General features: G+C 39.8%; 1 pseudogene; it reads right to left on the bottom strand.

The window, feature by feature from the left end:
- Positions 1 to 13,431: 13,431 nt before the first annotated feature.
- On the bottom strand, positions 13,432 to 13,921 carry LOC113838216 (annotated as a pseudogene).
- Between the last annotated feature and the right edge of the window lie 280 nt (positions 13,922 to 14,201).

Raw genomic sequence — 14,201 nt, 5'->3', positions numbered from 1 at the left:
AAAAAAATGCACTATGATATGGTAGTGAACATTAAGGGACCCCAAAAATTCCACCAGTGAAATCCTACAGCTGATAAACACCATTAGTAATGCGGTTGGAAACAAGATTAACTAAAAAAAAAAGCCTTCAGTAGCCATCCTATATAGATTATCAAAGAGCTGAGAAAGAAATCAGAGAAACATCACCCTTCACAATAGCCACAAATAGCATAAAATATCTTTGGGTAACTCTAACCAAACAAGTGAAAGACCTAGATGATAAGAATAATAGGTCCTCTGGGTATACTCTGGTAAGCCAAGACTACGTGGAAATACATAGATTCATAGAAATGGGTTAATGATTAAGAGAGAGCTAGCCAATAAGAAGCCCTAACCATTGCCTGGCAGTTTTATAATTAATATAGCATCTGTGTGCTTACTTGGGGCAGAGAAGAACAGCAGGACAAAGTGGGACAAGAAATAGTTTTCAAGAAGACTCAGTTCCAGAGTAGCAGGTTCTCCTTTCTTATTTTCAGGTAGGTAGATAGTTGCTATGTTAACACAGAGCCTATTTCTTCTCTGAATGATGCTCCTTTAACTCATACATCAGACACAACCAACAATTTTTACAGTGAGTGGCTACAGAGAATGCCATAGGATTGTTCATGGGAGCCAATTTAAGCAACGAAACCACCAAAAAAATCACAAAACTCTGAAAAATATGTGATGAAATTTTCTATGGGAATGGCTGGTGACTGTTGAAACATGGGTGGTAGGTGATGTTAGCAGGGGTTTGTACACTAGTGACCTTTACCAACTGAGTGTGCACATGAATACCTGTCAATGAACCCTTACTTGAGATGGAAACCAGTTTTTACCAAGATTTAAATATGGGCACTGTCAAGAATGATAATCACCTATATCCTATTTTTGGTTAGTATTGCCTTATGAGCTAGCCTGTCACCCCCGCAGGCTCTGTATCCTGGTCTATAACTGTAGAAGAACACATCCACTTTACCAGATGTCAGGCTAGATCCTGAGACCCCAGGCCAGGAGAACAGAGAGGAAAAAAAAAACCAAGGAACAAAACACCCATTGAACAAAGACAAATACATTATGAGCCTAAAACAGTGGATAAGTCACTTTCATGTTTATGAAAAATAAATTTAATTTGGGGAACGGGTGGTTTTTCCTTACTTGTAAATTTTCCTAAAGTTGATTGTTTCTCTCTGCAAGCCGAAACTCATTCTTGAACAGATTGGAATTTCAATGCATAGGACTGCCGGCTCTGACCAAGTAGGCAACCAAGAGCCCAGTGGTATGTTATGCGATTCTTAGGAACCCCAAGTCAAACTGTCAGAAACTCAGGGAGTCATGCAAGCTGCCTTTTGCGAGCATCGGTATGCTCCAGGCCATCTCATACCCTGAATCCCTTCATAGCGCTGTGGGAATACGGTTAGCTCTGGGCAGAGCTTGCCTTCAATGGCCTTGATGCTAGAAATAGTGATGATGCCCACCTTCCACAGAGACATGGCCTTGTCTACCTTTCAGGGTTTGATATTGTCAAGAGCATCTCTTTCTTTCCTAGAACAAGCCATGAATCTACTATCCATATGCAAAGAAGTAGCTGATTGGAGAATAAGTGTACACCTCTTACCTGTGGCAGCTTGTGTGCGTGTGTGTGTGTGTGTGTGTGTGTGTGTGTGTGTGTGTGTGTATGTGTGTGTTGTGGGTGTGTGTGAGTGTCGTGCGTGTGTGTGGTGTGTGTGTGTGCGTGCGTGCGTGCGTTTGCGTGTGTGCGTGTGTGCCGTGTGTTTGTGTGTGTGTGTGCGTGCGTGCGTGCGTGCGTGCGTGTGTGCGTGTGTGTGTGTGTGTGTGTGTGTGTGTGTGTGTGTGGTTTCAAATATATACTGAGCATTGGATTATAGCACACATGCTACAGAAATGTGTTCTGAAGGTATTCACGTGTACAGATTCCAAGCCAGTTTAGGACTTTTTGTGACTATTTTCCATCTTCCTTCCTGATGACATTTATGATCAGTGTGTTACTTGTTGAGGTACTAGTGTTATTGTCAAATGTTTGGCACCATCGATGTTCTCTAAAAACACTGATGCTAGTACAAACACCTCTCTCAATCCTGGCAATGAAAGTTGTCCTAAAACATTGTGAAAAGCAAATACCGTGATTTAACAAGCCTCGTTGGGAACAAAGCCTCGATGCATCATTCCTGTTAAGGTTAGTCTGACATGAGGAATAAGACATTTGACTTTGCCGGGTGTTGGTGGCATACAACTTTAATGCCAGCACTCGGGAGGCAGAGGCAGGCAGATCTCTGTGAGTTCGAGACCAGCCTGGACTACAAGAGCTAGTTTCAGGAGAGCCTCCAAAGCTACAGAGAAACCCTGTATCGAAACCACCCCCCCAAAAAATATGTTTGACCTCGATACAGAAACATTCTAAGTATGAAGACACAGAAGTCTGTAGAACTTCTGACATAGTGTGAAGGGATGAGCTGGCAGGACACAACACAGTTTCTCAGAGTGTTAAGCCTATCTGTGTACCTACTCCTGGAGCTGAAACTATATTTAGTGCATCCTGTGTGTTCCCAGCTGGTTTCTCAGTGCTGCTTCAGGAAGTTTATGTCTCACTGGCACTGGGGTCCCCTCACTGTGGGGCTTGTTCCCTGGAACAGTTGTACGTGGTGGTGTCCTCAGCAGACACAGAGTTCAGCTGGATAGAGAATTTGCTCATGGATGTATCCCTGCAGATGCCACTGCAGCCTTTGAAGGGTGGAAACTTCATAACATATTCACCCAATCCACTCTAGCCCCTTCCCTGGATGCTTATGAATCCAGTGCCAGCAGTAAGCATTAGTTGTGATGGAGAATTTAAAGACAGTGCAGGTGAGGGACAGCAACTCTGAGGGCTTGATGACATCAAGGCCTGTCTCCTTAATCTGAACCACGGAGAGAATGCCTGAGGACAAAATTGTTGTCTGTCAATAACCTGCAGTCATAACCTCTCCAAGACCCCAGGAATGATATTCCAGACACTCTCTTTCTGGAGCCGTTACCAGGCACAGGAAAAACCCCAGCAGTCTCATCTTCCAGACCAAGACCTGCCTTCCTCAGAGACCTCAGCCTTGTCTGGGCAGAGACCTGTGACATCCCTCAGGAAACAGTAAGATTTAAATCTAGAGCCTGAAGGTTAATTTGCATGTTCTTTTCAAATACTCAGAGAGGGACTGAGGTCAGGCTGCATTTGGTCCTCCTGTACACTGTGAGGTATGTCTCCTCTGGTCTTCCAATAAATGCTGAGTTTTGGGTATATAAATATCAGTCCTGGATGTGTGACCCTTCATTGTTCTTATTTTTACCCTAGGAAGTCCCTTCTTCATCAGGGATGGGGGCAACACTATATCCTAACTTTACCTGTATTTATTTTCCCATTAAACTAACCTCTGCCATAATCCTCACTGCATTTGTTTTAAAAAAAAACCCTTAATCATTAACATTCTATGTAAACTCACATTATTATTGTATAAAATCATTGCTTCAGGCAGTTAAAAAGCACAGGTTAAGAGAAAATCATCTTCATAATAATCCACAGGTAAAAACATCCAGCAGAATGGGATGTTTCCCTGACATAATTACAATGCATTAAAGGCAATGGAGGTCCTCCCACACCCATTCACATTTTGCCGTATTACAGAGGAAAATTGTCAGTGCAGACACATAAAGGCACTACAGAGCAAGAGGCTTTCTGAAACAGAAGCTTTCAGGGCTTGGTGTACCTGAGTTTTACCCATTAGAGCCTTGCATTTTCATGAGGCCATCTACTGAATCCCAATTGTCATCTGCCCCTCTGACATGTCCATAAAGTTATGTCTCTGTATTTTACTCAAAATACTCTTAATTGTTGTGAATAAACTGTGTTTAATTTCCCAGTTCCCACAGTACTATTGTGTAACAAATACCTTTTCTTTGTCATTTTTGTTTCAGTTTGTCCTCTATATGTTACTCTCGAATATAAGCTCTTCTGCTAATAATCACTCTATTATTTTCAAAAATAATTTATGATATAAATAAGTAATATTTTCCTTAATATTCAATTTTGAAACCTATTTTAGCATCAAGGTGTAGTTGCTTGCTTGTTTTTACAGTTTTGAGGCCAACCACCCACTTTTCAAATGAATACAAATAATACACAGAGTCTTATTCTTACTTATGAATTACCAGCCTTAGATTGACTTCTTTCTAGCTAGCTTTTCTAACTTAAAATATCCTGTTTCTCTGTAACTACATTTTGCCTATGGGCTTTTTACCTTTATTTTGTTCCAGAGTTTCCTGCCTGTTCCACAGCGGCCTTGCCCCAAATGAACACACAGATGCTATATTAATTATGAAACTGTTGGCCTTTGGCTTGGGCTATGACTGGCTAGCTCTGTCTTAATTATTAACCCATTTATATTAATCTGTGGATTTCCACGTGGTGGAATGCCTCACTTGCATTCCTTCTTCCTTGGGGCTCACAGGATGACTCCTCTCTGCCTACAACTTCCAAAATCTCCTATTGGCCAACAGCGATTTATTCATCAACCAATAAGAGAAACATATACAGAAGGACATCCCATCATCTCTTTTCTGTCTAAATAAAAAGAAATGCTTAAGTTTAATATAGTAAAATTAAATATAACAAAGCAGGTATCAAGTAAGAACTATAGTTACAATATTTAGTGTATTAACATTTAGCAAGAGTTAAAGAAATTATTCTATCATCTATCCTGTCTTTGTGAGTCTAAGGTCTTATATGCAACTTATCTTTTATCATAACCATCTGTCTTCAACTCCTTCAAAAACCACAGAAGGATAATATATAAACTGAGGAATTGACAGAGACATCTTGCTTCCCAAAGTTCCTCTATAATGTTGGGGCATCCATGGTCATCCTACAGGCCATAGTCTGTCTGGCAGATTTCTCAACAAAGCATGAAAGTTTAAACTGTTCACCTACCTGGGCAATTTGTCAGTTAGTTTCCTCTGTGTCCTACAGAAGGTCTAACAGACTCTTCCTTGAAGCAGGAACCATTCAGGACTGTCCATTTTGTTTTGCAGTTTCAGCAGTCACTTTCCTATGGGTCCTGCATGTTTTGTTTATACAGAAACATACAAACAATCCAGGCCAGAGCAGTTTCTTGCCCAAATGGCTAGTTTTGTCATATTGAAACCAAACTCCATAATGAGTTTATTCAATGCCCATCTTCCTATCAGATATAATTGGTGTGTCATTAGTAGTTGTGTCTCACTGTCATAAAAAACCATAAACCATTTTAAATATGATGTTCTGTAGGTCTTTGAAAGGTTTGAAGAATATCTATCCATCTCAAATACTTCTCTATATACCTAGAAAACATAACTAACCTAATTTTGACTATTATAGGTGAGTATATGCAGTCCGTATTTAATTATGCATTACATTTTAAAAGATCTGTATACATACAATACCAAAAAAGAGGAGATACTTACATATAACAAAATTGACCTTAAATTTGTATCAATAAATGAAAATACATACTAATGCAAAGAATTTATTTCTTTATCATTTCCCCCCTTTCTCTTTAGGAGATTTACTATGATCATTAACCATTTATAATAACCCCATTTAAATAAAAACAAACATTTATAATGAATATTTGGGAATGTTGGCATCATTTTCTCCAAATTGCTTCCTGCAGTTTGGGGGCACTGACATACTATTGGGATCCTTAGAAAACACATAAATGTGGCCAAGTCCTTGTTTTTGTAGACTGAAAGTCTGCATCATCTCAGCTGTTTTAGATGTTGAATCACCTGGGTCATTACTTCAGGGGTTCTTGCTTCATCAAACCATACTAGTCTCAAAGGAACCCACAGCTTTTCATTTTCTGTAGAAACAATAAAAATAATCTCTTTTCCCAAGTAACCTGTCCTTATACTTAATTTTAGAAGACAAGGCATTTTCAAAATATTTAAGTTGGATTAATCCAGCAGCATTCATAATCAAAAGTATTTCAGCACCTGTAGCTCTTTCCTCAGCAATCAAAAGATTCAAAGATAACACAATGACATACAGTATCCAGACTCTCTGTGTATTTCCCATATTTACGTGGATTTTTTAAAAATTCTATTTCCTGTTATTTTTAAAGGACTTTCTCTATCCTTTTTCTTTTCTCTCCCATGCCTCCATATATTTTTAAACACAATCTAAAACCTCTAGAGGTTTTTCTTTTTTTCCTCTGAATCCATCTTTACTTTATATCTTTATTTGCTAGCCTTCTATCTGCTAAACAACATTGCTAAAATTAAAGTGGACATTTTAGCTTCTGATTTTCCAACATGTTTTTAGAATCCCTTTTAAGGTTTTGTCAGGTTTTACATGGAAATTTATGCAACCCACTTTGGGGCCATTTTGTAACTTGAAGCTCTTTTTCCTGCCTGGTCCCATGGCCCTTGAGCCCCAAATAATTGCCCACAGACTTATATTAATTATGAAGCTGTGGGGCGTTGGTTTGTGCTTCTACTTGGCTAGCTCTGTCTTAACTATTAACACATTTCTATTAATTTATGTATTTCCACGTGGTCGAATCTGACCGTAGAACACCTCACTTGCATCCTCTCTTCCCCAGGCTCACATGATGACCTGCCTCTGCATTCATCTCCCAGAATTCTCCTCATCTCCAAGTCCCACTTATCTTGTTGCCCTATTGGTCAACAGTGCTTTATTCATCAACCAGTAAGATAAACATACGTAGAGGACATCTGATGGGGATTGTACTGTGTATGTTTATCTTATTGATTGTTAAATAAAATACTGTTTGGCCAATGGCAAACAAGGACTAGGAGTCAAAGAGGATTCTGGGAAATGTAGTAGTAAAATGATGATCCAGGCAGGAAGTGACATGGCAAGGAGACTCAAATCTAAGCGAGGAAACAGGAAGTGTGCCTCTTTTCCCCTCCGCTCCTGCTCCAGCGGCACAATGTGATCCACCAGCAAGGATGGACACCAATAAGGCATCCAATAAGATAAGTCTTATATAATATATAGATGTATGATAGTTAAGACTGAGCAAACAGATGAGAATCCTAGTCATTGGCCAAGCAGCTTTGAACCTAATACAAGTTTCTGTGTATTCATTTGGGCCTAACTAGGGTGGGCGGCTGGCATAAAGCGCACCCGTGGTGATGGGACTCAGGCAGCTTTTGGCAAAAAGATTTAGCGTAACAGAATGGTGTCAGAAGTGGGATGACTCCATGCCCCAAGATTCCCGGAGAATGAGGTAAACCTGCCGCCACAGCCTGCCCTGTCAGGCTGCTGAGAGGCATCAGAGCAGCTTCCATATGCTCAAGCCATCCCGGCACTTCTAGGGTTTAGAAGCGGCACTCCCATGATGATAAAGACAGATCCAGATAAAGAAAAACCTCTAAAGGTTTACACTGCATTTAAAAATATATTTAGGCTTATGAGAGAAAAAATAACAGGAGGAAATAGAGTAGCTGGTTGTGCTGGCGTGGTAGGATTTGCTAAAAGAAGCAGAGTCAGGTGGATTTCCACAGAGAAACCCTGTCTCCGGGAAAAAAGAAACAAAAGAAAGTAAAAAATAAAGTAATAAAAAAGCCACATAAAGATAAAAATACACAGAGAATCTAGATACTATATGCCATACTGTTGTCTTTAAATTGTTTGATTGCCGATGAATGAATTACTACTGCTAAAATACATTTGATTATAAATGCTACTAAATTAATCCAACTTATACATTTTAAAAATACTTTGACTTCAGAATTTAAATCTAAGAACAGGCTACTTAGAAATAAAGGTTTTACTTGTATTTCCACAGAAAATCAAAAGCTGTTGATTCCTTCCAGACTAATATGGTTTGATCAAGCAAGACCCCCTAAAGCTGAGATGATACAGCCTTACAGACTACAAAAACAAGGACTTGGTCAGGTTTCTGTGTTTTATCATGATCCCCATGGCATATGAACATCGCCCCCAATCAACAGGAAGCAGTTAGAAGAAATGACGCGCAAACACCCAAATATTGTTTATGAATGTTTGTTTTCATTTAAATGGGGTTAGTTAAAAATGATAATGAGCATAGTCAATCTCTTTTTAAAGAAAGAAAAGGGGAATAGGATATAGAAATGAATACTTTACATTGGTATAGATTTTCATTTATTGATACAACTTTAAGGTCAATTTTGTGATTATGTATATGTCTCCTCTTGTTTAGGTATTGTGTTTATCCAGATCTTTTACCAGTAATAGTCAGAATTTATAATTAGGTTAGTTAGGTTTTCAAGATTTACAGAGATGTATTTGAGATGGTTAGGTATTCTTTAAACCTTTCAAAGACCTACAGAAATATGGTATTTAAATGGTTTAGGGTTTTTCTTGGCAATGAGACACACTGCTCCTGGCACACCAATTATGTCAGAAAGGAGGATGGGCATCGAAGAAACTCATTATGGAGTTAGCTTTCAACATGGCAAGACTAGCCATTTGGGCAAGAAACTGCTCTTTCCTGGACTGTTTGTTGCTGTATAAACTGGACATACAGGACCCAAAGGAAGTGACTGCTGAACTTACAAAACAAGACAGTATTAAAGGGTTCCTGTTGAAATGGAAAAGTATGCCAGACACATTATGGCCTGTAGGCTAAATATGGATGTCCCAACGTGACAGAGGTACTTTGGGTGACTGTCCAGGTATCGAGATGTCTCTGTCAATTCTAGATTTTATATATTATTCTTCTGTGGTCTTTGATAGAGTTAAAGACAGATAGTTATGGTTATAGTTTTCTTCAGTTATTATAAAAGATAAGTTTTCCTTCTTTTATTTAGACAGAAAAGAGGAGATGATGGGGAATGTACTGTGTGTGTTTACCTTATTGATTGTTAAATAGAATACTGTTTGGCCAATGAGACAGCAAGTAGATGGGACTAGGAGTCAAAGAGGATTCTGGGAAATGTAGTAGAGAAGTGCTAATCCAGGCAGGAAGTGACATAACAAGGAGACTCATATTTAAGCAAAGGAGAAACACGAAGGGCCCCCTTTTATCCCTGTTTACCTCCTCCAGCGGCAGGATATGAGCCACCGGCAAGGAGGGACGCCAATAAGGCGTCCGATAAGATAAGTCTTATAAAATATATAGCTGTATGATAATTGAGACTGAGCTAACAGATGAGAATCCTAGTCATTGGTCAAGCAGCATTGTACCTAATACAAGTTTCTGTGTATTCATTTGGGCCCTAACTCAGGTGGGCGGTTGGGGTAAAGCTCACAGGTGGCAGTGTGGCTCAGGTCGCTTATGATGGGAAGATTTATCGTAACAGACATCCCCATTATTATTCTTTATGTCTTTCTTTCCTTCTTACTCCATGTCTAGATGAGTGGCTGACTGGTTGGTCCCTCCTCTCCTTTCCCCTTTCTTTTTCCTCTTTCTTTGCTCTTTAGATTTCTCCTCCTATTTATTATCTCTGCCTGCCAGCCCTGACTATATCTCACTCCTGTCTAGCTGTGGGTTGTTCAGCTCTTTATGGGACCAATCAGGTGATTTAGGTGGGAAAAGTAACACAGCTTTACAGAGTTAAACAAATGTAACAGAAAATAAGGCATCATTTAACAAATATTCCATGGCTTAACCAAAAGTAACAAATCTCAAACCAATATTATACAACAGTGAGGGGTAATACTCCATGGCAGCATCATGTAAGCATGACTGGCTGATGACAAATGCATTCTTATACAACCACAGACCGGAAGTTTGTGACTTCAGTGGGTGAATGTTCAGTGGTTGCCATAAAATCCAGTTATTACAAAGCAACATGTTTTCTAAGGTTTGTGCAAAAAAATCCAGTGGAACACAGGTAACTGCTCAAGATATTTGAAGCTATTGTAACTTATTTACTGTTGTGTAAGTAATGACTGGTTCAGTATTGTTTGAGAATTAAGGGAAAAAAAAGAATGATGGGCAACCTTGAACAGAATGCTTCTCCAACATTTGCAACATGGGCGGACCTATGAAAAATAGTCAGGGACACAGTACCTGTGTAGTTCTGATCCTCAGATATCTTCACAGAAATAGCTAGAAACCCGGAGAGTCAAAAAAGCTGCATCTTCCTATACCACAGTTTCTAACGACTCCAAATCACTCCACAATGTGATAGGAATAAGCAATGTTCTTTGGAGTTTCCCTGCAGGACTTCAAATGAAAAATGGAGCTGCCACCCAGATTCTATAGCTATGATCATCCTGGCTGCCTATTCTCTCCCAGCACCTTTTCTTTGTTAACTGTTATCCTTCCTCTGGGGACATGAACCTAAATGATCCTAAGGTGTGGGGCTCGTGCGTGCGTGCGTGTGTGTGTGTGTGTGTGTGTGTGTGTGTGTGTGTGTGTGTGTGTGTGTGTGTGTGTGTGTGTGTGTGTGTGTGTGTGTGTGTGTGTGTGTGTGTGTGTGTGTGTGTGTGTATGTGTGACCCGGAGCTAAGAAGAGGTCAATATATGCCTAAAAACTCAGGTCTTCTCATGCTGACAATGTCAGGAGTTTGGCTGCTCATCCTCCTTGTCCAGGCAGACCAGAGTATTTAGCTTCTCCCACAGCAGAGATGTCCTAATGCACATAGCAACTGATCAGCTCACATGCCAGAGGCCATTACAGCAGTTGACAACTAACATTCAACAGGTTGACCCACCAGATCAACCTGGTGAGTCAACCTCTCTAGGAAATACCGTGGGGTTATTGGCTGTGGGTACCCTTTGTTTCTTTCTGTAACCTTCTCATATACTGCCACAGTTCTTCCCTATAAAGAACAGCTGTGGGGTTCTTTCCCCAGCCCATTGGTAGTGTGTTTTACACTTCCTGAGTAAACATATATCTGTGGATATTCAGGGAGATGATTTCTTCTTAATTGTACAATTTTGGTGACTAGAAATAATACAAGGATAGTTTTCATAGCTTAGACTATGAAAATAACAGTATTCTCAGCTACAAAGACAGCTTACATGACTATCAATGACAGAGGCTTTGATCTGACTAAAGGACTTACTTCATGATATCCAATTTTACCTGGATAAAGATGGTGTGTATTTTTCTCTGTCTTGCTATTTTATGCAATGTTATACTCATTTATAAATATCAGCTCTTAAATAATCAAGGAATGGAAGATGAATGCTAACTCAGATGAAGAAGTATGCCCAAGACAAGTAGGAAATGAAGTGACCAAACATGTTAGCTAATTCCTGACTCAACCTTGGGCTAAAATTGAGGTCACTCTAACCCTTAGGTATAGTATTTAAGAAACCTTAATTCACCTGCCATTATTTTGCTTCAGTAACAACAAGGCATTTGGCTCCCCTCCCTGATGACACAGTGATATCATAGTAACATAGCTAGGCCAAATTTTTGGAAACTGTTCATTGTCTGTCATTGTTGTCAACAGCCATGTCAACGATGTAAATAGAAATTTCTCAAAACACCCTGTTTATGGATTCAGTTCTGCCCCTAGACTTGCTGTCATAAAAGTGCACACCCAAAAATAGGCCTGTGTTGTTTAATAAAATATCAAATCCATAAAGAGCTCATCCTAGGTTCCTTCTCTTGGGGGAGAATAGTCCAACTACAACAACAGGAATTATACAAACTCATGGAGACTGCACGTTCACTACCAAATGAAAAATTGGTTAAGATAGAAATTAAAAAGGAAATAAAAGCCTTTTTATAATGAATTGAAAATAGACACACAACACATGTATGGGACACCAGGAAGGCTGATCTAAGAAGCAAGTTCGTAACACTGAGTTCCTACACAGAAATTTTGCAGGGACTGCATTTTAGCAACTTAATGGCTCACCTGTAATCTCTAGAACAAAAGGAAGAATCAACACCCAAAGGATTAGATGACAAGAAATAACCAAATTCAGGGCTGACATCAGCAAAATGTAAACACACACACAAAAACACAACAATATAAAGAACCAGTGAAAGGAAGTGTTGGTTCTTTGATGAAATAAGTTTTGTGAATCCTTCACCCAGTTAACTAAAGGATGAGTGGTGAGGTCCAAATCAGTAAAATTAAAGATGAAAAGCGGGACATTACAACTGATACTGAGGAGACACAGAGAACCATAAGAATCAAAAATCTCTAGTCTAACAAACTGAAAAACTTAAATGGATAAATGTCTTGGCATATACCCCTTACCAAAGTTAAATCATGGTTAGTTGAGCAACATAAATAGAGCATAACATCTGGTGAAATAGAGGCAATAATTAAAGCCAACACACAGACCACGTCAAAGAAGTATCAGGGCCAGGTGGATTCAGTACAGAGTTTGACCTGATCTTCAAAGAATTGTTTTCAATATTTGTCAAAAGAATCGCAAAATAGTAACTGAAAAAAAAAAACACTGCCTAATATTTGTGTGAGTTCCCAATTAACCTGATACCGAAAGCTGATACATTTCAAGCTAAAATGAAAATTACAGACCAATTTCTTGTATATACATAGCTGCACATATTATTAATAAGCTCTTGCCAATCTAACCCAATGTACATCAAGAGGATCATCCACCATGACAAAGTCGGCCTCATTGAGACTCAGGGATAATTCAACATATAAAAATCAATAAACTGTAATCAACCTTCTATACAGACTGAAAGGAAATCACATGATCATCTCATCAGAGGTAGAAAAGGTCTTTGACAAAATCCAACACTCAATTATGGTAAAATTCCTGGAGAGACTAGGGACACAAGTCCATCTTTGGGACCAGTAGAAGACAATAAAATATGTTTGAAATGTGCATGACTCCACACAGACACATTTTTCTGAAGGCTTTCGTTTGTACAACATCCCATAATGAACAATGATGAGGTGATGGAGTAATGAACAGAATTAGCTAAAAGCACAGCTGGGTCACATCTGAACTGAAGTCACAGTCCTCAGGGAGAATAGAGAGGGGAGGTTCCAGACCTGCCAGGGTTGATGGTCTAATGATCTTAGCTCCACCTTTCTCCTGGTTTTCTCTTAGACACACATCTATGAGAATCATAATCAAGAAATCTGACCAAGGCTCTGCACAGAGTAAGAAGAGACTCAGGAGTGTCCACGAACTTCCTTATCATGTGATTCCAGTGACCAGGGTTGTTTATGTCCTCATAGCCGTCAGTTTGCATCTTGTCCATGGGGGACTGTGCCTTATATTTTTAAATATTGTACAAGGAGAATATGTGGTTTTTGAGGACATTGTTTCACTTCAGAGCATGAGTGTAGAGAGAATTCCGGGGATACTTAGCAGAAATATGCCACCCAGACACCTGAGAGGATCACAGCTGCATAATCTCCTGGGCTGAATCTGTGTTCTGTGTGTGCTGTGCGCCACTTGGTGGCCGTGAGAGGCCTCACCGTGAGGTTTATGTCTGGGGTTCACACTGAGATCTCACTGTGTATCTAGTACAGTTATATGTGGCGGTGTCCTCAGACTTCACACTGTTCATTTGCAGGTACAGAGTGCTCTTGGCATTCTCTCTGGAGATGGTGAACCGACCCTTCATTGAGGATGCATAGTTTGTGATACTGCCATCTCCATTAATTTCTCCAACCCACTCCAGCCCCTTTCCTGGAGCTTGGCGGAACCACTCCATCCAGTAGTCACTGAAGGTGAATCCAGAGGCTGCACAGGAGATTTTGAGGGACTTTCCAGGCTGCACAAAGCCTCCCCCGACTGCACCAGCTGCACCTCACACTGGACACCTGCAAACACAGAGAATCCTGTCAGTAAACTGTCAAACAAGCTTAGTATTTACACCACTCTTGTACACAAACATACTCAATAACTATCCTTCTCCATAAATTACCTTTTAACAGAGCAACAAGGAAAACCCAAATCAGCCCCAAATCCATGGTGTAGGTGTTCAGTGCTGCTCACTGAATGGCGAGTCCTGGGGATCCAGGGCTGGGCTCCTTTGCCTGAGATTCAGGGTAAGTGCTGGGCTGGTTTTCATGAGAAGAGAGAGGCCTTATTTGCATGTCTTCCTGGTATATAATAAGTTCTGTTGTGGGAGCCTAGAAATGACATGTCCTAGTTTGTGTATAAGTGTGCTTGGGATAGTCTGGGAATAAAGATAATGGTTGGAAAGTTTTGTATCATATTAAGATATTCTCCCTGGTAAACACAGAGTCT

The sequence above is a fragment of the Cricetulus griseus genome, chromosome 5 (genome assembly GCF_003668045.3).
Source record: "Cricetulus griseus strain 17A/GY chromosome 5, alternate assembly CriGri-PICRH-1.0, whole genome shotgun sequence".
Lineage (NCBI taxonomy): Eukaryota > Metazoa > Chordata > Mammalia > Rodentia > Cricetidae > Cricetulus > Cricetulus griseus.
The sequence above is the reverse complement of the archived record's forward strand: the minus strand, read 5'-3'. Positions and strand labels throughout refer to the sequence as shown.